This window comes from Marmota marmota, unplaced genomic scaffold (genome assembly GCF_001458135.2).
Source record: "Marmota marmota marmota unplaced genomic scaffold, marMar, whole genome shotgun sequence".
Lineage (NCBI taxonomy): Eukaryota > Metazoa > Chordata > Mammalia > Rodentia > Sciuridae > Marmota > Marmota marmota.
In genome coordinates, this window is record NW_025999949.1 from 21244595 (window position 1) to 21268741 (window position 24147).

The 24147-nt window shown below is 51.0% G+C and overlaps 1 protein-coding gene across 2 annotated transcripts in view; it reads left to right on the forward strand.

The window, feature by feature from the left end:
- Positions 1-24147, forward strand: part of Zhx2 (zinc fingers and homeoboxes 2) — a 94927-nt gene that overhangs the window by 24071 nt on the left and 46709 nt on the right. The gene's annotated exons all lie outside the window — the stretch shown is intronic.

Below are 24147 nucleotides of genomic sequence, written 5' to 3' on the forward strand. Positions count from 1 at the left end.
AAGCCCTGGGCTCAATCCCCAGCACCACACACACACACACACACACACACACACACACATATGCACATATAATACACATGTAAATGTCTAATAAAATCTATGTGCCATGTAGATACACACATACAAATGAAGGAGGAGGATTTGAAAAACAGGAGGTCCTGGAAGGGGACAGCAGATGGAGGAGGACACAGAGCAGTGGGCAGGCCTGGGCTGGGGGAGGTTTCATAGGTGGCCCTGACCTGCCCTCCCCCCAGTGTCTGGATCTCTTTCTGTGGGTGTTGCTACCCTCTGCCTTGATTACCCACCAGGGCTCATCCCAGGACGGTGTGTGGTGGTGACCCAGACTGGCCAGTGCTTCCCTTGGGCCCCTGCCAGCTGTACTTGAAGCCAGCCTTCTGCCCAGGGTTGTGCTGAATGGCCCTCTGCCCTGGATTGCTTCAAGGATTTCAAGCCCCACAGCTAGAGCCCCTGTTGACCCCTTCTCTGGGGCTGCTCTCTTTTCAAAAGGGACTCTGAAGACCAGGCAGCCATCATCCCATCCTTAAGTGAGGCAGGGAAACCCAGGCTCCAAAGAGCTGCCTCTGGATTGGCAGACAGCCCGCTGTGGACTGAGTCTAGAAAATACATCAGCAATCCCCTTTCTCCTTGGAAGGTGCTAGAATGAACTGCCCTAAGCCACCCAGTCTCCTGAGGGCCACTGATTAGTTTGCTGTGGAGCAAACTGGTGCACAAAGCCCTGATGTTTCCATCCTCCATGAAGGGTTGGCCTGCCCCCAAAGGGAAGGTAGCCCTCCCTGTCATTAGCCACTTGCCAAATTCTGCCATGCCAGTCTTTTTGATCCATCTCAGTATCCTGACCCCCGCATCCTCCACCTACTCCCAGAGGAACCCCCCTGAGGACGTGGCTCTTGCCTAGGCCATCTCCATCCCCCTCCACGTCTGGCACAGTGCCGGACCTAGGGCATGCTCTCCAGGTCTGTTTATGGAATCAGCCACAGTCTTGACTGACCTGGGGGCAGGAAACTCAGAGGAATTTTTCTGTCCATTCCAGAGGAGTTCAGCTGTAGCCTCTTTTAATTCTCATATTGTTTTTCAATCATTAGAATTGATTTCCCTCACCCCTCTCCCCAGGGTCTTCTCCAGCGAACTGCATTAAATTACAATTGATGTTGACATCGGGTTTACTCTGGCTCTACCCCCATGCCAAAGGGGGCACAGGTGGTAACACATGGAGGGACCAACAGTAATTGCATCACCAGGGAGCGTGAGCCTGTCAAGGGCATTTGCAATTAAATTAGGCGACACTGCCAGTGGAGAAGGCACTTTCTGAGAAAGGGACACCAGGGGGGTGATGCCTGCTCACAGGGAGCTGGCTTGTCTTCAGAAAAGCTGCAGGAAACGAGGCTGCATAGCCCGGGAAGAGAGGATGGCCACCAGGATTATCTCCAGCATAATTGGCTTTGCGTGGCTCCAGTTTGAACGATCAATTTCTCTAAGCCCTTTGACAATTGGGACTCAGAAACAAATCTGCCTTCTCACCCCGTGGCATCTCCTTCTGCTCTTTTTGTCGTTTCCTTGTTCCTCTCACTAGTACCTAGCTAGACTCCTTATGTCACAAAATGGACCAAATGTGTTCACATCGACTCTGTTCTGGATGCCGTGTAGAGATCTAGGGCACCGGGGTGGACGCCATCCCTGCCTTTAAGGAGCGCAGCGCAGAAGCCAGGCCATTTTGACATTGTGTGGGAAATGCTCTGGCTGAAATAAGCATGCAGAAGAGAAGTATTCTGCAATTTGACTGTGAGGACCTTCTAAAAAAAAATCTCCCTTTGGATCCTGATATCCCCAGCCCTCCCCTGCCAAGCCAGATCCTTCCCTAAGAATAAGCTTTATTAAGAATTTCAATCAGCTCACTTGGAATTTTTTTTCTCCCCTGCAATCAGTGATTCATCAGCCTACAATTCATTAGGATTACTATTATTGTCGGTAATAGCACAGCTGGGCACTCCGGCTCCATGCTCTCTGCTGACAGGAGGGCTGATGGCAAATTCAGAGGTAGGGAGACCACCCCGCCAGCCCTGGGATGCACCTCAAAGGTGGAGGGCTCAGGGGAGGCCAGAACACTTGCAGGACTAGATCCCAAGTCCCAAGTCCTGCCGTCCTTCTGTTTCCCCTGAGCCCTCCTGCAGCCCTTGTTATGACTTTTTTTGTTTTTTTAAAGGCACAGTTTTTTATCAAAAGGGATGAGCTCTTCTCTAAGAATTATTCCACTCCCTGTCCTGTTTGGTTTCCTGCTGCAGAAAACCGGGACACGGAAGGACCTGTTTCATGAGATATTGGGGGAGGTGCAAGAGGCTAATGAATACACAAGTCTGTGGCACAGTGATGAGAGCACAGTCCTCCCACAGTGTCTGCAGGGCAGTGAATCCAAGACCCTTGCAAATAGCACAGTGCTCAGGCACTCAGTCCCTTAGGTGATATGGTGCAGCATTTGCAGGTAACCTGTGCACATCCTCCACACACACATCTCCACCTTACTCATAACACCTAATGCAAGGTGAATGTGACATAAATAGTTGTTATATCCTGTTGTTTAGGGAATAATGACAAGAAAAAAATCTGTATGTGTTCAGTTCAGGTGCAATTTTTTAAAATATTTTTCATCCACAGTTGGTTGAATCTGGAGACACAGATCCCATGGACCAGCGCAGTCAGCATTTCTGAGCCTTGGTTCTATGCCATGTATTATGCATAGAATACCCTGTTTAATCCCTACACAAATAATAGGAGGTGCTTTTTTGTTGTTGTTTATCTATTTATTCTTAAAAACATTTATTGAGCATCTAGGACAGGCCAAATATTTATAGACAAGGTTCAATGGCATGGAGTCACTTGCACAAGTCCACATGTCTGGCTCTGAAGCCAGTCCCTGCTCATACCACCTCCCTGGTCTGACCAGGGAGGAAACCTGGTGAACATCTGCAGCTTTCCCCACTCATTGCTTGATTGTGCTTTGACTTGGTTCCATGTCATCAGAGACAGCAAGTGTCTGGGAATCGCTAATAAAGGATGTAGGTTCTAGTTTCAGGGTACATTAGCTGTGCACAACCTCAGAGAAGTGGTTTAACCCTACCAAGCCTCAGTGTCCGTGGTTGTGAAATGGGAAATTATAACAAGGTTATGATGGGTTTCCAAACACCCAGGCTAAGGGGACACACTCAGAAATGGACACCTCGAGGGCTGGGATTGTGGCTCAGCACAACCCACTTGCCTAGCACGTGTGAGGCAGTGGGTTCCATCCTCAGCACCACATTAATATATAAATAAAGTAAAGGTATTGTGTTCATCTACAACTAAAAAAATAATTAAAAAAAGAAGAAGAAGAAAGAAAGGGACATCCTAAGCCAGTGGAAGCTGCTCCTTGCACACTGGTGCACCCCACAGGTCCTGGGTGTCTGGGGAATAGGGCCCGGGCTACTCCTGGTACTGGGTGCTGCAGCCACTTCTAGATTATGAGGGGCAGTGCAGCAGAGTGGTTATGAGCCGTGGTTAGCATCCCGCTCCCCACTTACTACTTACACTACTAACCTTGTAATGCCTCAGTTGTGTCCCCTAGTAAGTGGAAGAGTGACAGTCCCCACCTCGTAGGGTTGTGACAAGGCTTAAGAAATCCCCATCAGGGGGTGAAGGTGGCCACTGCAACCCACGCTTTCAGACAGCACAGCTTTGTTGCCCCAAGAGCTCAGCAGAACCCTGCGATCCTGAGACATTTCCCAAGATTGCATTTCTTGGTCTGAAATCAAGCCTAATTGTTTGTGGAAAACATTGTAACCCGCTATTTTGTTTTGGATTTATCCCTCTCAGCCTGGGAGGTTTTTTTGTTTTGTCTGTCTGTTTTGTTTTTTAATGTGGCATTTAGAAATTTAATGGAGCAATTTCGTTTCCATTTACTGAAGTAGGTTGCAAAGACGGGGACACACACGGCTAGGTTAGCATCTCGGACCGACGCAGCCTCACTTGGCAAGACCGTCTCTTCCTAACCTTACCTGTGTGTGTTCCTTCCGTGGGTCTGCGGTGGAGCCCCGGACCTCACACCCAGGCAACGCTGTGTGACCAAGGGGTGGAAGTGGGGCAAATCCCCGTCCAGTGTGTCCGGACAGCTTTGTCCTTCCTGCCAGCTGTGGTGGCCCAGATCACCAGGCCCCATTTGCTCAATGCCTTCAAGCAGTGCTGCTCAACCTGGAACCTGAATTCTTAGAAGAATTCACAGTGGACCGTCCCCTCGAGTGAACGAAACATTCCAGGGCTGGAACAGGGACCTGAGCAAGGTGTCCCAACTGATGTCGTCCACGCTGTGAAAAGAAGCCACCACTTACTCCGATCACCGCACATGTGGCACTTTCCCAGCACTTTCTGTATGTCACTCATAGATGCGGAATCCTGATCTCATAGAGGTGAAGTGACTTGCCCAAGGTCACACAGCTGTCAAGTTCCTGACAGAGCTCTCTATTCCATAGCCCTTGTCACTCTGGCAAGACCCCAGGAGGAAGTCGTGGTGAGGAAACAGCAGAACAAACATAAATCTCCCTCGGGGAAAGCTGGCGGTGGGGGCAGAGATGGTAGGTTACTCAGAGCGGAAGATCATCTTCATCCTGATGGTGGGGATGTGGTTAACTGTTCACTTCCAGAAAAGCACCCAACACCCGCTAACAGGTACATGTTCAGCTCCGTTTAAGAAATGAGAAAGGGGGAGTCTGCAGGAGAGGCTGAACCAAGCGGGCTCACCCCACTTCCTCTACCACACACCCCATGTTGCAGGATTCCTTTTGTTTCAAGTCCAAATAAGAAGCAAGTGACCCCACTATGTCCCGCGCACAGAAACCTACTGGCCGCTCGTGCCTGTTGAGCACTGGGTACCTGGCCTTGCTCTTGGCTTTCACTTGTATTAACCTCTTCAAGCTTCACAGTGGCCATGAGCTAGATACCAGGACCAACTCACTTTACACAGAAGGAAACTGAGGCTCCAAGAGGCCACGTCACTTGCTGATGTCACTCAGCAGGAGAGTGGCCACACCGGGAGGCACCCCCCAGCAGGTTGGCCCTGAGGCTGCACTTCCCCCCTGATCTCTGGGCTACTGGCCTTGTTCTTCAGCTGGGGCCACAGTTGTGCACAGATTTGTTCAAAGCTCCACTCACTGGAGAGTCTCATAGTTTTGCCAAAGTTCTGGTGTCCAGGGTTAGGGGTTGGGTCAACAGCCCTGGAACACCCCACTTAATAGATGTCTTATTAAATCCCTCCTGGCCCAAAGCACCGACCTGGGCACTGCGAATCCAGGTTCTCATCCACATATTTGTGGATTTCCTTGTTTCCTAAGGACTGCTGTGTACCTTTTTTGAGGAGTGCATTTGGTTTTTGAATCTGCCTCCAGGGATACAGCACCTTATAAGCCTGGTGTAGACCCTCTACTCACCCACTTCATTCCTCACAGTCCTGGGAGCATTTCCTCTCTCAGACATATAGTTTAAGTGAGTGCTTTTATTCCCCACCCCTGTTCAGTGAGAGAGAGGACTTTGACCTCAGTACATAGGTTCTGCTTGGCTCCTAGTAGGTGCTCAATAAATACATATTAATGTTTGCAATTTATATTTCAGATTGTCCTTCAGTTTGAACCAAATGCTGCTAGTAGACAATTGCACAGCCCTTTCAGAGGGTAGAAAAATTTGTCTCCATTTATGGCCTTCCTCAGAAACACCCCACTTAAGTCTCAGACCTTTACCCCAGAGAGAAACGCTGTCACGGGTTTTGATACGCTGTGCTTGTCAGGCCTGGGTCTGAACGCTGTGTCTCGGCTCCTCTTAACCCAGTTCCACAGTCACACCTCCCACCCCACTTCCCAATCTCCTGACTTACGTGGAGAATCAATGTATCTCACGTAGGCAACAACTGACACACAGAGGTTTCACCTGAGGTGGCAATTATGCCAGGATAATGCAAATCAGAGGGAAAAGACGAAAATAAAGTGGTGTCAGCAAGTGCACGCGGACCGTCTTCCCGGGCGCCTGCTGCATCCGCTGGTTTACAGCAGGCTGGGCTGAGTGCGGAGCCCAGCGGAGACTAACACGGTGTCAAGTTGAGCCTTGCTGGAAGAGGGCGGAAATGGAACACAGGTTGCACCTGTTTATTCTGATTTTTAGTAGAGACATTGAGTTTTTTGTAGCCTTTGGTATCTCATGCTTCTCTCTCAACTTCCCCGCCCCTCAACCTGCACCTAAAAACGGCTCCAGGAGCAGGAGGATGATCATGGAAACCAGCTTCTAGATAGAGGGACTTCTGCTCTTCACACCTGGCTTCCAATTTCTGAGGCTCAGTGACATTCAAAATGTGTCAGTCCTTCATTTGGCCCTGGTGCTGGATTAAGGTGGTCTTTTCCCACTGGTGAGTGGGAGTTGTGGCCGTCAGTGTGGCCCCAAGGCTAAGGATGTCACTCTGCCTCTTTAGGGGCACTTGCCTGACTCCCCGTGGACCTGAGCCCCTCCAGGGAAAGGACTCGACCTCGCTCACTGCTGTGACTTCAGCTTCTGCAGTGCAGCACGGGACATGTCAGTGCAATCAGATGCCCCTGGAAGGTGACCGCTGGCCACCTGACCCGCCAGCCACCTGACCCGCCCCAGCTGCATTCTGGTTGTGTGAAGACCCTTGTATTTTCAGCTCACGGCAGGACTTTGCTGGCTGTTCTTCCTCCTCCGGGAAGCAGGGGGATTGTCTTATCCTGAAAAAAGAGGTTCTGAGAGCCCAGACAAAGAGCCAGGCACTGCGTCCACCTGGCAGAGCCTGCGGTCACGGTCACCACTGGTGGCATTCTGGCTGACTGCACTTGCTTTGCCATAAGGCACTGTGTCCATTTTAAGTGGGGTGGGAACACGCTGTTTATTTTCATAGTTTCTATTCTCAAAAAAGTGTGAGGAAAACTCTAACCAGTGACTCAAACCTATGATTTCCTGGGTATTGTTGCTTAGAAAGATGCCAGAATTTTATAAAGTAGCTTTTTAAAATTATTAAGCCAAGAGTAGGACAGGTAGCATTTGCTCAGGGCACAACTCACGATGGTCTGGTACAAATGACCACAAATCATGCTAGAAGGTGCATAATTTTACAGACCACCACCATGCACCTGGCCTACAGACTCCACCCCAGCCCAGGCTACTGCCCCTACTTCTGGGAGAGTGGAAGAGTCTGTTAGCGAGCATCCCTATCACCTGGGGGCTCCTCAAAATACAGATCCCACCCACTCTCCCCAAGAAGGTCTAGCTTTATGGGTTTGAGGTGAGACCCAGGAGAATGCAATCAATAAGCTTCTCAGCTGCTTGTGTTTAGGAAGAGGCCGGAGACCTTCTTCAGACTATACTCCTAAACCCAAATGGTCCTACTTTGGTCCCTTTCACTTCTCCCCCAGTGATCTATGCTGCTCTCTGGGAAGAAACTCTCATAAAACCTAATTTCATTGTTAAGCGACACTTCTGCTTTCAAACCACTTGTACATGCAGATTTGGGGCCTGCTCGGCTAATCAGGATTTCTCAGCCTCAGCACTACTGATGTGTTCTGGCTGAAGCTCTGTCGCATAGATTCTCCTTGTGCTTTGGCATGGGCAGCAGCATCCCTGGTCTCTACCCACTAGATTCTAGTAGCACACACACAGCTCCCCTGGGATAACCAAAAAGTCTCCAGACATTGCCACTTGTTCCCTGAAAAAAGCAAAGTCACCCATCATTGAGCACCACCAGGCTAAGTGGGTAACTTGGGTTCACTGTGATAAATCTTTCCAGGTACAACTGGACACAGAAGATGGTGATAAGAGAGACTTAGCCACCTCCGCTACTGGCACTGAGAACTCAGGTCCCCAGATGTGAAAAATATGCTCCAGTAGAAATTATTGGTAACTCTGTGGTGCTCAAATTTGTGTTCGGCCTTTCTTTCTTCCTTTTTTTTTCTTTTTTTCTTTTTTTTCCAGGAGCCCCAGGTCCATGCTATGTTAAAAAAGAACATCTTATAAAATCAGTAAAGCAAAATGAGTAGCCAGCAGCCTGGCCTGATCCTACTTTGACTGAGCTGCAGGTCAGTCTTCATGCAATCAGAATGTAGCTGGGACAGATCAGGCGGCTAGTGGGTCACCTTCCAGGGGATTCCACTGAACCACCGTGTCTGATGGCTAATCTGTGCGGGGCACTGAAGAAGCTGGGGAAGATACACAACTGAGTAAAGTCGAGTCCTTTCCCTCAAGGGGCTTAAGTCTGTGAGGATTGAGGCAAGTGGCATAATTAGCCATGTTGCCTGGGTTCAGATTGTGCCCCGCACATACCAGCTGCATGACTTTGGGCGAGTGACATGATGTCTCTGTTTCCACAGCTGTAAATTGGAGACAGAAATCATACCTTCCTCAAAATGTTGTTTGGGAGGTTACATGAGTTCACATACAGAAGGAGTTTAGGGCAGTTGTTGGCTCATAGAAAAGCCTGTGTTAGGAAGCCCAGTGAGGAATAGCAGGCCTTAGAGTCAGGAGGCATGGGTTCATGGGTTCATGGGTTCAAGTCCCAGCTCTGACTCTTTTGACCTTAAACAACTGATGTAATCCCGTTGAGCTCAAAGCCTTTCCTCAGGAGATGGATGGTCATCGTGCTCACCCCTGGGGATGGTAAGGATGGAATGAGGTGACCCATGAAATGTCCAGCACAGTCTGGCACAGAGCAGGTGCCAGAAAACTTTTAAGTTTTTGTTATTAACACTATTATCAATGGATTTCTGCCAACCAAACTCATAAGAGATGAGAGGCCATTTTATTTTTGAAGTAAAAAGAATTGGGTGGGCCCAGATGGTCACAGCTTCAGACCAGTCCCTGGCTGTACAGAAATGGACATGGAAGCTAGGTTCCAAAGGCCTCCAGGAAACCCAGAATCCAGCGGGGAGGTGGTCTGGAGTTCCTGTGTGGGGCCTCAGATGGGGCATCCATTACCACAACAAGACTGTCCCTGCCTCCAGGCCCTGGGCCTTTCCTAGGGACAGAACATCCTTCCCAGCTGGGTGACTGCTTCCCCTAGCCCTCAACTAAATCTGTCCTTTCTTTAGATGTTGCTACAATTTGGATATGGAGTGTCCCCCGAAAGGTTCACATGCTGGAGGCCCGGTCCTCAGTGTGGCACAGAGGTTGTGGGACGTCTAAGACAGGGGGCCTGTTGGGAAGTCATTACTGGCCCCTTCCTGTGCTCCAGCTTTCTGTCTCACCATCGGGTCTCTCCCTCCACATGCTTCTACCATTGTGATGCCATCTACCATGAGATCTGTCACCAGAGCCTATCTGATGCCGGCACCAAACCCTTGAACCTCCAGAACTGAGCTAAATAAACCCCTTTTCTTTATAAACTAATCCTGCTGCAAAGATTCAGTTATGGTAACAAAACAGACCAAGACAGGTGTATTAGGATTTTGAATAAACTCTCCAAACTCTGCCTGCTCTCCTGCCTGCCTCTGCCATCATCAGTGTTGCAGATAACTTTGTCCAGAGCTAAACTTACCTGCTTGGTACAGGATTTTGACTTAATTCTTAGAGTTCCACTGACAGACTCACGCAGTCAGGCAAGGGCCTTTACTCTCCAAAATAGTCTTCACCAGACAAAGAAATATCAAGCATAACCCAGATCTGTAATGGATTTAAAGTCCTACTGACCTTCAGTGATTATCCCTGTCTCTGTCTCTGCCGGAAGCTCTGATGGGAGGGAGTGGGAGGGCAGACATGGCAGGCAGAACATGAGCTCCAGCACTCAGATGGAGGGACCTATGCGTCAGAGGGCTGAGACCAAAACTGTGAAAAGTGTCCCTTGCCATGCTGTTGGAACTGGGCTTTGATCACAGAGATCCTTGTGAGTCTGGAGAGGGGAGCGGCAGGGGGTCTGCTGCTCCTGATATCAGCTTTCTCCACCCCCCTCCTCTCCTTCCCCGTCACCCCCTCTTGCTCCTCCCCATTCTCATCTTCTTCATGAAGGCTGGGAAATGGCTCCTTAGGTAGGTGGAAGTATGTGAGGATAGACAGCAAGTGGGATGGGCAGGTGGTGCTCCAACAGGCCTGGAAAGAGAAGGGGGCAAAATGGCTGATGTGTGTGGACGGCTTCTGTGGGGATGGAGCAGACACTTCTACTCATTCCTCCCACTGAGTACAACATTATATATGAAACAAATGTAAGAGCCGGGAGCAGTGGCTCACAACCTGTAATCCCAGCGGCTCAGGAGGCTGAGACAGGAGGATCATGAGTTCAAAGCCAGCCTCAGCAATGGCGAGGCTCTAAGCAACTCAGTGTGACCCTGTCTCTAAATAAAATACAAAATAGGGCTGGGGATGTGGCTCAGTGATCGAGTGCCCCTGAGTTCAGTCCCCGGTACCCAAAACAAGACAAAACAGAAAACATAAGACTCTGAAAGGTGGAGAGAAGGCAGACTTGACTAGGGACCTGAAAGCCCAGGAAGAACACGGTGGTGGGTTCTCTGGGCTTGGGGGTCTTGAGGAGTGTTTTAGTCAAGTTTTTCGCTGCTGTGACTAAAAGACCTGGCAAGAATAACTAGCGGAGGAAAAGTTTACTTGGTGGCTCGTGGTTTCAGAGGTCCCAGGCCATAGACAGCCTGCTCCATTCCTTGGGGTTCCAGGGGAGACAGAGCATGATGGCAGAAGTGTGTGGTGGAGGGAAGTGGCTGAGAACACAGCTCCAGGAAGCAGGGGGGGACTCCACTCGCCAGGCACAAACGTATACCCCACAGAAATGCTCCAGGGACCCACCTCCTTCAGCCAACCCCACCTACCTTAACCACTCAGTTAATCCCATCGGGGACTAATTCACTGACTGGGTTAACCCATTCCTGCATTGTCACACATGAGCTCTTGGGGGACACCACACCTAAACCACAACAGGGAGTGTTTTGTTTCAGATTTCTTTGCCTCACGTAGCCCAGCGTTGGTGCTGAGAAGCCACCCACCAGAAATGCCAGTGGATGCTGACAAAAATTAAATAAATAAAAATGTCTAACAAAAGTCTGTTGTGTTCAGCCAAAGGACCAGGAAGGGAACAGCTTACCAGACACAACGTTTTTAGACAATAACCACTATGGCCCAGCCCCAGCTCCCACCCGAACAAGCCAACGAGGAGCCTGGTTTCCCACCTCCCCCTCCAGAGAAGGGACTAAAGTCTTTTGTCACAGCCACCCAGAGGTGACCTGGTCACATCCATTTCCTCAATGTCAGCAAGGCCCTGCAGGAGCAAGGCACCTCTCACTCTCCCAGCCTGGGGTGAAGGGAACTCCTGCCCCTGCCCAGCAGTGAGGGGGCTGCCCTTGCCCAGCACTGGAGGCCAGCGGGAAGCCCAGATCCCGCCAGGGGGCAATGAGGTGGCACCTACTCCCTTCTCCTGTCAGGAAAGCCAACTAAAACGGAAGGCTTAATAAGACCCAGAACCTCACAACCAGCTTTCCATTTTAAAACCCCTGCGAGAGGAACAACACATGACTTACAGGGGGAAACAATACTCACGACTCCAGATTCCGCACCAGAAACCATGAGGCCTATAGGAAACAGCACAGCATCTTTGAAAGGCTGTCAGCCGAGAACCCTACAGGATATGTCCATCAAAAATGCCTTCAGGAATGAAAGGCAAATCAAGATATTCCCAGAGAGGCGGGGGCTGGGGCTCAGTGGTGGAGCACGCGTGAAGCACTGGGTTCCGCCCTCAGCACCACATAAAAATAAATAAAAATAAAACAAAGGTATTGTGTACATCTACAACTAAAAAGAAAAAAATTTTAAGATATTCTCAGGCAAAGAAAAGCTAAGAGAATTTTTGACCAACAGACCTTCTCTATAATAATGGTTTTATAAAGGACGTTCTCTAAAGGGAAAGGGAATGATAGAAGAAGTAGTCTTGGAATATTAGCAAGGAAGGAATAATATAAAACTAGTCCCTACTCCACTGCCCACTTCAAAGGAAAAGGACCACCCCACCCCCACCCCCAAAAAAAGAGAATTTTGAAAAAGAAAACAGTCTGAATCTCACAGAGCCTGTGAGAAGGAAGAGGCGGGACTTGGTTTCTGCCAAGGTAGAGTACTGGCCTGGGACCCAGTGAGAGGTTACAATCCATAGTTGATCTGCTCAATCCTGGTCCTTGCGCTGCTAGAATAAAATCTTGAAATTAACATGAACGTTAAGCTGTCCAGCTTCCTCCCGCCCTCCCTTCCTTTCTCCTACCTAGAATCCCACAGTTTCTCCTACAACCTAAAACACAACTTTATTCATTCACCTTATACCATGAATTTCCTGGAAGAACTGAAACTTGAGTTGGAAAATTTGGAATAGTAATATAAGTTTAAAATGTAACTACCTAAACCCAATTTCAATATGGGATTATGTAAATATAATACCTGGAGCCATGAAAATAACCACTTTTCAGCAGAGTCCAAAGACTGAGGCACAGTTAACTCTAACAGCTGTTTTTGTTTGTTTGGGTTTGGGGGTTGTTTTGGTTGCTGTTGTTCTGTTCTGTTTTGGGGTGCCGGGGATCAAACCCAGGGCCTCGTGCTAGGCAGCATCCTAATACTCAGCTGCATCCCCAGCCCAACAACTGCTTTTTAAAGTGAGCTTGCTATAGGAATAGGATTGAGGCCATCAGTTAAATAAAGCTACCTAAGAAGGCAAAAAATAAAATCACTAGCCTTGATTGGGAGCTTATATCTGATTTATTTGCAATAATATATAGTAGAGAATCAGTGAGAGTCCACCAACTGGGGTGTCATTTGGGTTCCATTGAGACAGTGAAACCTGCTCATGAGGATAAGGAACTCCACACGTGTTAATGGGAATGGCGACTATGATACCTGGCTGAATGAATGAAGCATGCGGCATATAATGCATCTGGCGCCACCCTTTTTGTGAAAAATAAACCCCACTGGGAGGATGTGTGCTCATGGGGAAGACCTACATAGAAAACTGATCAAAGCCGTTTCTTCCAGGAAGCAGAAATAGAGAAGCAGAGATAGAAGGATACTTACTTTAAATATTTCTGTATCTTTGAAATTTTCGTAAGAATTGTATGTTGCTTATATCATTAAAAAATTTAAGTGATTTCCATGCAAGTGAGACCAAGAGCACCAAGGCCTGTCCCATCCCAGTGACTGATCATCAACTTGCTGAAAGCCCTTGCAGCCCTAGTTTCTCTCCCGCCCTGGGTGTTCGAGAAGCTTCAGAGGCACAGCTTCGTTGAAGGCACTCAGTCGGCATCAAGTGCTGCCCAGCCTCATTTGACTGGAGGCCCCCGCTCCTGCGTCAGCTCGGAGGATGCCTTCTCATCTCAAAAACAGCCAATGACAGCACCCCATGACGTGTTCTAAGGATTAAATGGGAGCCAAGGTATATAAGGGCCTGGGTTACAAATGCTGTCCTCAGAAGTGCCACTGGTGGCAGAAGCAGTACGGAGCCTAGCGCCAGTTCTGGCAAGCACCGCAAAAGTGGGTGTTTAGGGTTTTGTTTTATCGACGCCAAACTGATTCTAGCACCTGTCGCTCCATTTCTCAAGTGTTGGACCACCTTGAATAACACACTTGGCAAGGGACAGAAGAGCTGCCTACATCCTAGCTGGGACTGTAAACCGGTTCAGAGGCCACCATGGGTTTCACAGGATGACATCGGGACCTGATCCTCTCCCCTCTATCTCAACAGGCTACACATGGTGGGGGTGTAGCTTTATTTAAATTTATGAAAATGTAAATGATACAGAAATATTTAAAGGGGGGTGGATCCTTCCATCTCTGCTTCTGTATTCTTCCTGTGTAAACCGGAAGGTGCCGTCCACAGGAAGCTCTTGTCAACACGGTCTTCCCTTCAGTTTGACCTAAACTGCAAGAAGTGCCTGTTTCCCACGCCTACCTGGCACCCAGGTGTCAGAGACTGCAGCTCCCAGATGAATTTTCCAGAGTACTGAAAACCTGCTCGCACCTTCCAAATCAGAAGGTGGTTCTCGGTTTTGTTCTCCAAAGTCTATGTTTGGCTCCAGCACACTTCCGGGCCTCCCAGATTTCACAGGCAGCTGGAAACTTGCCTGGCCCCGGGGGCTAGTGAAGTAATCGCCTCGTCAAGTTTTCTTGGTGATTCCTCCCTTCAATGGGTGCTACTTAGTTCTAACTTGTTCTATTACTTAAAACTCCTTCCCCTGGTTCCAGAAATCCATGGCATTGAGCCAGTGGGGTTTGAACAACCTGTTGGCTTAAATATAGTTCATCTGATTTGGGCTTAGGAACCAAGAGGAGTTAGATTTGGTTTCCAAAAAAATGGGGATGGCCCTTTGTGAATGCTCATTGCTCTTTAAGTTGATTGATGGATTTCGCATACCTGGTAGTTTCTAAAACCAAGCTCAGCCTTCATCTTTCTTATTCACTCACCAAGTGCAGGTGGGTGATCCTCCTCCTCTCCCCTGCCCCACCCCAACCTGGTCTCCCCATTTCCCACCACTCTAGGCAGAAGCCTGGGAGGTGCCCGGGGTGTGATGGGCGTGGCACTCACTCACCTCCCCCATTCACTCCACCTTCCTGATGTCATCCTCTGCTTCCCATCCCCACCCCCACTGTCACCAAGTCACCCAGGGCCGGGCATCTCACACCTGGCCTCTTCTAGGCTCGGTTTCCCCTTCCCATTCATCTTCACCTGGGCCAGGTGGGGCTTTGAAAGCATGAGTCTCATCTTGCCGGGCACCTCCCTGCCCTGCCTGGCTGCCCAGCCCCATCCCCAGATCAGTCCTGTCCCTCTGGCCCACACCCTCCCCAAAGTGCACACTCAAAACCACTCTGAGCTTCTGCTGCCTGTCGTCTGCGCTCCTTCCCCTACCACCTGCTAAGGCTCTGCTTCTCCAAAGCCAGCCCGGGAGGCTCCTCCTCAGGAACGCACATCCGATGGGAAGGCTCCCAGCCAGGCAGGAGGTTGGGGGGTCTGGTAATGACCATCAAGGTTTTCTTAAGGTCCAGGACTGCCCAGGCACGCTGCCTGAGCTCATTCGGCACACCACAACTCCAAGGGGAGGTCCTGGCCTGGCCTGTCATTGTCCTGGTTTTGCAGATGATGCAGAAGTAGAAAGTTAAGTGACCTGCCCCCAAAACGCAGCCCACGCGTTGAAGAGTTGGGACTTCTCCAGCCCACGTGGGGGGATTTTGCACGGTTGGTTGGTGGTTGGCTCCGCGTTCTGCTGGCCGGGGTACCATTTTTCTAGCTGCCGTCTCAGTTCACGGGTAAGCAGTGAGGCGGGCTGCTAGGCAGGGCCAGCTGGTGATTTGGGGTCCCAGTGCAAGTTGAAAAGCCAGGGCCTTATTCAGAAAGCAAGAAAAAGGCTTTTTCAATTCTTCTGTTGTCTCTCAACTTCACTCACCCCTTAGTGTCACCATCCCCCAAGCCCCAGGGCACTGGAGGGAGTGTGCAGACAGATCTTCCTGGGACAAGGACCCAGACCAGGCCTCTGCCAGGCAGAAGACAGTGACAGTGCCTGCACTGGGCACCAGAACCCAGGGAGCCAGCTGGGGGACCCATGGAGACCCCACTTCCTAAACACAAATCCAAAGAAACCATTATCAAGAATTTCAAGACAGTGACCTCAGAGCATTCAGCCCATGCCCAGGACCCTTCCTGAGCAAGGCCCTGTCCACTTGCGAGTTACATGTTCCTGTCCTAGATCAAGACCAGGGGGGTTGTCCAAATGGGATCAAACCAGTGGAAGGTATCAGATCACACCCTTCGTAGTGAGGGTGGCTTTGTCACTTGTGGTTGTATACCTAGATCTCCACACACATCCAGACACATGGGAACACCTCATAAAATACACTTTTTCTTGTGGGCCTCGGTCAAAAACAACCCATGGGGGACCAGGTACATGGCGCACGTCTGTAATCCCAGCTGTTCAGGAGGCTGTGGCAGGAGGATCATGAGTTCAAAGCCAGCCTCAGCAACAGCGAGGCACCAAGCAACTCAGTGAGACCTTGTCTAAATAAAATACAAAATAGGGCTGGAGATGTGCCTCAGTGGTCAAGAACCCCTGAGTTCAATCCCCGGTACCCCACCCCCCAAAAAAGCCCACAGGGGTCAGCTCCTAATGGTTGGATGACTGTAGGATCTCTGCTGTTCTAGAACTGCTGCCTTCCCAGTTCCCAGAGGAGGAAGAGGGCTTTGACGAGATGCGGGTAGAGATGCGGGTGCATGAGTCGCCTGAGGCCAGCCTCGCTGCCTCTCAGCCCCTCCTTGTCCCACACAGTCCCCTTCCCTCTCTCCCCTGCCCCCCCCCACACACACTGCACAATAAGTGGCCCTGTCCCCACTTGTTTCCTCCCCTCCATCCCCACAAAAGGGGCCACCGGGCCTGCTCCATGTTCATGTTCGTTATACCTTCTGGTTTCTTGGGGTGGGGACCAGGCAGGGAACAGCCACCCTGCAGACAGAGCTGGAAGCAGTGGAGAAGGGGACAAAGGAACATTAGCAGGACTGTTTCACTGAGCAAATATTTATGAAGGGTCTGCCATGCGCCCAGCTGCATGCTGAGCCCCAGGGACACAGCAGTGGACACAAAGGACCAAGATTTGGTCCCCTAGACTCTCAGCATGGTGGGGAGCCAGCCTTAGTCACGTGACCATTCAACTGTGGGGAAGGTAGAGCAGGGATCTAACCCTGCCCTGAACAGACAGGTGGCTTCCACGAGGAAGGTGTGTATCAGCTGGCTCTGGGAGGCAGAGCAGTGACAGGTGACACTGTGGGGTGGGACCTCAACATCCCAAAGACTAGAATAGACAAATGCACTTGGTGAGCTTCCCGCTGAGACTCCAGGCAAGAGCAAAGGCAGGCTCAGGGGCTGAGTTGCTAGTGACCTGAAAATTCTTCCCCACAATTTTTCAAGATGGGTTCATAAGGATGGTGCTGCAGCTTCCAAGGTGGATCAGGTGGTGGACATGACCTTGACCTCATGCACCTGGATGTTTTGAAAATACCAGGCGAGTTCTGTGTGCACGTAACACACAGCACGCACTCAGCTGGAGATGGCCCTGATCAGCAGTGACCAGCACAGTCTGCAGGGGCCTGTAGACGTGTCCCCAGGCAGAGACAGCCACTGGCCCTGCCTGGTCTGGGCTCTCAGCACTGGGCAGCACTTGAGCAAGACCTTTCAGGGCAGTGTCCAGTGGCCCAACCCCTGGCCCATTCACGCGACGGCCGGGCCATTGGCTCTAAGATGGACATGTTAATAGAGGTGGTAAGGGTGACCCAGAAACAGAGTCCCCATTAGCACAGATGCCCTTCAGGACCTTGGCGATGGTGCTGGGCCTCAGATCCAGGGAACTGCCCCTTAGCCAGCCCTGTCAGGCAATGAGATTGCCAGGAGCCTCAATGTCTTGTCCCCGGATCAGCAATCCTGAGAAGACATTGTCATCTCCACAGTGTACAAACAGCGGCTTCAAGAAGCCAAATGACTTGCTCAAGGCCATGTATTCACGTATTAGCAAATACACAAGTACTACATGAGCCAGGTCCTCGGAATTCAATGGCCCAAACACCTGGGTCCTCACCCTTGGGAACCTGGCCATCTAGCAGGAACCATGGAAACCCAAGTCTCAAAGAGACGGACAGGCTGATTGAGACATAAGGCACACACCCTGTCACCCGTCTGTGACGATGTGCCCACTGGTCACAGACTGGTGCAACAGCGCCCCACCTTAGAACATTTTGTCACCCCAAAGGGAAACTCCATTCCCACTAGCAGTCACTCCCCAGGTCCCTGCAGATCCCACGGCCCCAGCCGGCTCCAGGCAGCTGCTAACCTACTTTCCGTCTCTGTGGCCTAGCTGTCCTGGGAACTTCGCATGGATGGAGTCAGGTGACACGCAGCCTTTCACGAACAGCTCAGCTCACTGAGCATGGTGTCTTTGAGGTCGTGCGCACTGTGGCCTGTACCAACGCCTCGTGGTTTTTTGCCAACTAAGACTTTGTACGTGTAGACGATGCTTGGCTTATCTCTGCCCCGGTGATCACTTTCTGCTCATCATCGACTGCCGCCACTGTGGACCACTGTGGACACAGTGGGCGGGGCTTTGCACGGCAAGGACTCAGATAGGAGCCCTTCTCCAGATCCACACACCGCACTCCTTAGCAGCTTGGCTGTCCCAACAGGTGGTGGCTTCGGGAGCCTGCCTATCTGGTTGTGTGCTTTGAGGGAAAGAATTCATGTGACCTGCTCAGCTGGGCCGGGTTCGTATCTCAGCAAGGTGGGTCTCCCTCTAGGGTCTTGGGAATGAGGTCCTTGGAAAAGCTCCCAGGATCTGGGCTATTCCTCAAAGTAGGAACAGACAGAGAGCAAAGGCTTCTGCCCTAGGCTCAGGGGCTAACCTAGAGGTCTGGGCAGCATCAGCAATGAACTTGAACGTGGCATCCTCCTGACTTGGACTTGCTCAGGGGCTCTAATTCAAATCACTGTGGTTCCTTCCTGGGGTCAGTCACCTTCTTCCCTGGGTCTCTCTTGTGATAAAGGAAGGGTTGTGACACCATTAATTGTTGCTAGAGAGGAGAAAATATGCACAGAGCCTAGGTACCAAGTCCGTGGGTGGATCTATCCTACAACTATGGCCTTAATGCAATTAGTTGGCTCCTGAGGCAAGCCTTTCCTGATCTCCACCCCCACAGACCCTATACACTCCATCCTCTTGCCTGTATTTCTTTCTGCTCCCTTATTCACAGAACTTAAGCCACTGTGTCTTCTCTGCCTTTGTTCTTATCTCCCTCCTCCTTGAACTCAGGAGGAAAGCTGTCCTGTTATCATATTCTCAGGACCTAGCCCAGTCCTTGGCACTTTGGAGATGCTCAGAGAAGGTAGAATGCCTGGTCCTGGCAGACAGTCCCCTGCCAGGCTGGCAGGGTGGAGATGGCAGCCAGTACTAAGCAAGAGAGGGACAGAAAAGCCCTGAAGACACTTGAGCCCCACAAGCCGAGGTCAGCATGGCCACAAATGGCGCACTGGGCAGAGAACACAGCAGGGCCGCCAGCAGCTGGAGCAGCTGGCGTTGGCCCTCAACTGACAAAGCACAGGGCCCCGTCGGCCATTTCTCAGCCACTGCTGCAGGCTCGGCTCAGCCCTGGCCTAGATTCAAGCTCATCACTGGAGCAAAGCGCTCACCCGTCCCTGGTCCCAGGTTCTGCTCCTGGAGAAGTGGGTTTTTCCTCTATTATTTGTCATTTGAGCTTTTTTTAATCTCTTTTTTTTTTTGGGGGGGGGGGTTCTCTCGTGTTTTGTCTGTATCTGTGATATGGTCCTTCCCAGAGAAACTGCACTGGAGTGGAGTGTTTATCTTCAAGGCGCTTCCTGCTGTGTTAAGTAGTTTAATATTATCCCACCTCCTTCCTTTGCCTACCCCAAACCTAAGTCTAGGTCAGATCTGTCAGATCTGGTTCCCTGCAGCCACAGGGGGCATCCTCTGACCCTCTGTCCTTCCTGCTGACTCTCAGTAGCAATAACATCTTCACCTTTCTCTAAACAGCCGTGAGCATCTCAGAGTCCTAGAAGCCGGAGCTGAGGGCCTGGAGATCACCCCGCCTGCTGCGGTTTGCACAGGATTTGTGCATGATCCTCAGAGGTTCACTGCTGGAAGCTTGGTCCCCACTGTGGCCATGTTAGATGGTAGAACCTTTAAGAGGGGAAGGAAGCCTGGTAGAAGGTCATTAAGTCGTGGGCATCTATACTCAGAAGGGATTCATGCTGGTCTCCCAGAGTGGGTTAGCTCTCATGAACGTGGATTGTTATAAACGAAGGCCATCCATCTGCTTGGCCCCTTCTGCATGTAGCTATTTTCATTCTTCTTCTCTGCCATGTTCTGATGCAGTCAGAGGGGCCCTCACCAGAGGCTAAACATTTGGGGCTGCCTGATCTAGGATGTTCAGCCTCTAAACTGTAAGCTAAGTAAAACTCTTTTCTTTATAAAGTACCCAGCCTTGGGTATTGTGTTATACCAACAGAAAGTAAACTGGGAGACCATCCAAGGCCCAGAGCAAGACAAGCCTGTGGGGCCACAGAGCTATTATCAACAGCACCAGGAGTAGCATTTGGGGCACCTGATTCCCCTTCAAAGGTTGATTCCATGGGAATGTTTTTCCAGAGTTAGCCCAGAAAACCAAGAGCCCATCCTGCTACAAACATGGTCAGGTCATGCTGTGAGGGTGAATGCCCTGTGTCTAACCCTACGGCTACTCCCCTTGCCTCTGCCTGCCGTGGATGTTCCCACCATCTTGGTGTTTCACAACCGGAGAGGACAGCATGTTCTCTTCAAACTTGCAGATTTCTCTGAGTACTCCTCCAAGACCATTTGTGAGAAATAGTAAATAAACGGTAAGGTATGCTAAGGTCCTATTGTGATGATCATGCGGGGATTTCATTTGGAACATCATCCATCTCTTTCTGCTTTTGATTTCTTGGCTTCCTGCTGAAACACCATGCTTGCTCTCTAGTTCCAGGTGATTAATAGGACACGTCCAGGCTTTGGGTTCTGACGGTGCTGCAGGATGTCTCAGGAGGGCAAATAAAAGCAGGAGAAGCTCCATTAGCGTCTCACTCGAAGCAGCCTCGTGCCTTTCTCAATGTTGAGATGGCAACGGGGAAAGCTAGTTCATGGTGCTGGCTACTTCTGCCCCTGCACACGGGTCACAAGGACAAGTGAGACGATAAAGAACAAACACAGGAACAGAAAAGGGGGTGATGGAGCCTGCAAGCTCCAGCAATTCCTAAGGCGGGTTCCAGGTGCTGGGGCTTCAGTGGTTGGCCTCCTGCAGCCCATGGGCTTTGGGACCAGTACCCTCTGGTCCCCAGGCCACCGCTGCTGCCCCGTGTCCAGGCACCTGGGGGAAGGGCAGACAGGCCCCTTGCTCGGTGGTTTCAGACTGCCTGCCTTGAAGTGCAAATGGCAGGTGCTGGCTCCTCCGTGCCTTTCAGAGCGTCCGTCCGCCTGGCTCTTTTATGAGATTACAGGCACTTTCATCTCAGCTTTGGCCCAGTTTTCCTCCTTCCCAGCAAGGCTCCAAAGACAGGAGTGGAGACGAGAACAAGGAGAAGAGGCTCATTCATAGCTCTTTCCCCGCTGGGCAGGGCAGCCTGGCCCGTGCATCTGGCAGCCATGTCCTTTTGAGCCGTTGAGGCTGGAAGGAGCGCAGAGGGCCGGGTTAAGAGGGGTGCTTCCCCTGGGCGCCCGCAGGAAGTTGCATTGCATCCTGGGAACGCTCTGATCATGCCTTTGCTTTGTGCCTCCACTTCAACCCAGATGAGGGGGGCTTGGGGGCCTTTCTTTCTCCCTTTCTTTCTCTAACCTGGAGGTGCTCTTTTGAGACCTGGGGCTGAGAGCACAGCGCATCTTGCACGTGCACTTTCTGTGTGTGTGTGTGTGTGTGTGTACACGCGCGTGTGTGTGTGTGTGTGTGTGTGTGTACACGCATGGCACGCCCTTCGTTCTTTGCTGTATTTGTTCATCATCTTGCTTTTCAAGTGTCTTTTCCTTCAAAAGCACAAGCAGGGTCTCCTTTCCATGTTGCTCTCAATGAAAGAGGGCGCTTCTACCCTCTCCTGCATCCTAATCCTTCCTTCCACCTGTCCTGCCTGTCATTTAGCAGTTTCCATGGAGACGTCCTGCTGTGCTAGCTGCTGTCCTAGGACCTGGGGACAAGACAAAGTCCTGCCTCCCACACGCACCTTCCTTCCACCCTCCTCTCCCTCCCCCTCCTCACTTCAGCTCTGCGGCTGTCTTGTCCCTGTCCATCCTGCCCAGCAGCCCCTGCCATGCCTCCGCACTCTGGCTCCTGCAGTTTCCCAGGTGCAGGGCATCCTTCCTGTCCAAGATCTACAACCTCCCCTGGCTCCATGCAGCCTTGCAGCACCTCCAGCCTGACAGGTCGCCTGCGGCTCCCTGCCTGTACAGGGAGCACCCACCGCACACATGTGGTATATAATAATGTCCTGCGTTTCTGTGTAGGGCTGAGTCCCTCCCACTGTATGCAGCTGATCGTTTGCAGCCCCCTGTTTCTGGAAGTCCTCAGGGCACCTGCAATGTTCTTCACTCTAAGGAGCCACCAGCCACCTCCTTCTCCTGCCTGGATGGGGGCTCCTGTGCCTGTTCCCGTGAGGCCCTCTGCACCTATCCCGTGCTCCACCATAGCCCCCTGCCTCCCATACAGAAGGCCAAAGTGGCGAATCCCTCTATTCCCCACCCCAACCCCATGTTATATTCTTCCTCGGGCCCTGGCATGCGCCACACACAGAGATTTTTGTTGAGCCGGCTCTGTCACTTTTTACTTTTAGCCTCCTCTTACACTCAGACACACTGCATCCTTGAGACTTCAGCCAAAGGAGGATCTGAGGAGGACTGGGCTCCAGGGCACAGTCCGAGCATTTCCATCCAATGACTCATGTTCTCAAGTCAGGTAGGAGCTTTCCCCGAGGGGACATTTCTTCCCAAACAACCCCATGGGCTTAGAAGTCAAAAAAAAATTTGCTATCTAGACTGTGTTGCTAGAATTCCACGTGTGCTCTGACATGTCTGAATCCCAAAACACAGATAACATGGGCCAAGGGGACGGACACGCACCCCACAATGACAGTTTCCTTGCCCGGGCAGACATCAGTAATCAATCACAGCACAGATTCTGCCCAGGGAAGACGTTGGGATTCTTCTTCTCCACACACTGCAGACCCCACCTCCTCTCCGCAGGCCTTCCGGATCCCTCGTTAGAAATGATCCCCTCTTTCTCATGCCTGTCACAGCCCTCGGGACTCTGCTGTGCTGGCCTGGACTCCTTCAGATTGTCATAACAAAACCAATTGTTGACATTTACTGAGCTCTTGCCTCACTTGACCCAGGAATTATTCTCAGGGCTTCTTATGAAACTCATCTAATCCTCACAGTCGTATGAAGTAAGTGCCTTTTTTGTCCCCATTTGATAGACGAAGAAAAGGAGGTGCAGGCATTACAGTTCCCAAGTTGGAGCCTGTCCTACCCCCCTCCGTCATTTCAGTCATTGAGCCAATATTTTTGTTAGGCGTCCCATGAGCCAGGCTCTGCAGTAGGCCCTGGGGACCGAAGGAGCACCCAGCGTGGTACTTAGATGCAGCCTGAAGGAAAAGGCTTTGTTTTGAGGGCCGTTTGCAGGGAAGATGGGAGGATAGGAGAGCAATTCAAGAATGGGAGTTGAATTGGAAGCCGACCTCACTCAAGAGCTTAAAGGGAATGGAAAGGCGAGGAGAAAGCTGGAGTCCAGCATCTTTCATTCCCTGTCAGCTCTGCGATCCTGGCAGAACCCCTTGCTGCCTCCCCAGCACGCCAGACTGTGGGAAGAGCCAAAGCCACCTGAGGGACGGGTGGGTGGGTGCCAGCAGGCAGGGTCCTCACCCTCACATCCCCTCTGCTTTACTGTACCCACCAAGGCAACCTCTCCCAGCCTTGCACAGAATGTCAGAGCCACTGCAGGGGACTCTCACAGCCCCACCAGGACCCACTGTGCACTGCTCAGACCCCCAGGACCTCTGTCTTTCCAACAAGTTCTGCCATCCCATCCCACTGCTTCTCTTAAACTCAGGTCACGTCCCACCTGGTTCTCAGCAAAGACCGCAGTTTACTTAGTCTTTGGTGTCTTTGCCTGGACTAGGGGTCAGCCAACTTTTTCTGTAAAGGGCTCATTCGTAAATAGTTTAGGCTGAACTGCTGCAAGATCTCTGTTGCTGCTACTCAACTTTATTGCTGATGTGTGAAACTATCATAAACATGGCTGTGTTTCAATAAAACTTTATTTACAACACAGGAGGCGGGCCACGGTTTGCTAACCTTTGCCCCAAACTCTTCCCCTTGAAATATCCTTCCACCTCATTTTTAACATCGATTGCTTCCTGGCCTTAGGGGTTCTGCTGTAGTCCCCCACACACACCAACTAAGAAAGTCCTCTCAATCCGCAGCCCACTACCACATTTCACACTAAACTCTCCCTTAGTCCAGTTCCCCTTGCACTTGCCACTGTGCATTCATTGCTCATCTCTGCTCCTTGGACGGTTGGCTGCTTGAGGTGCACAGCTT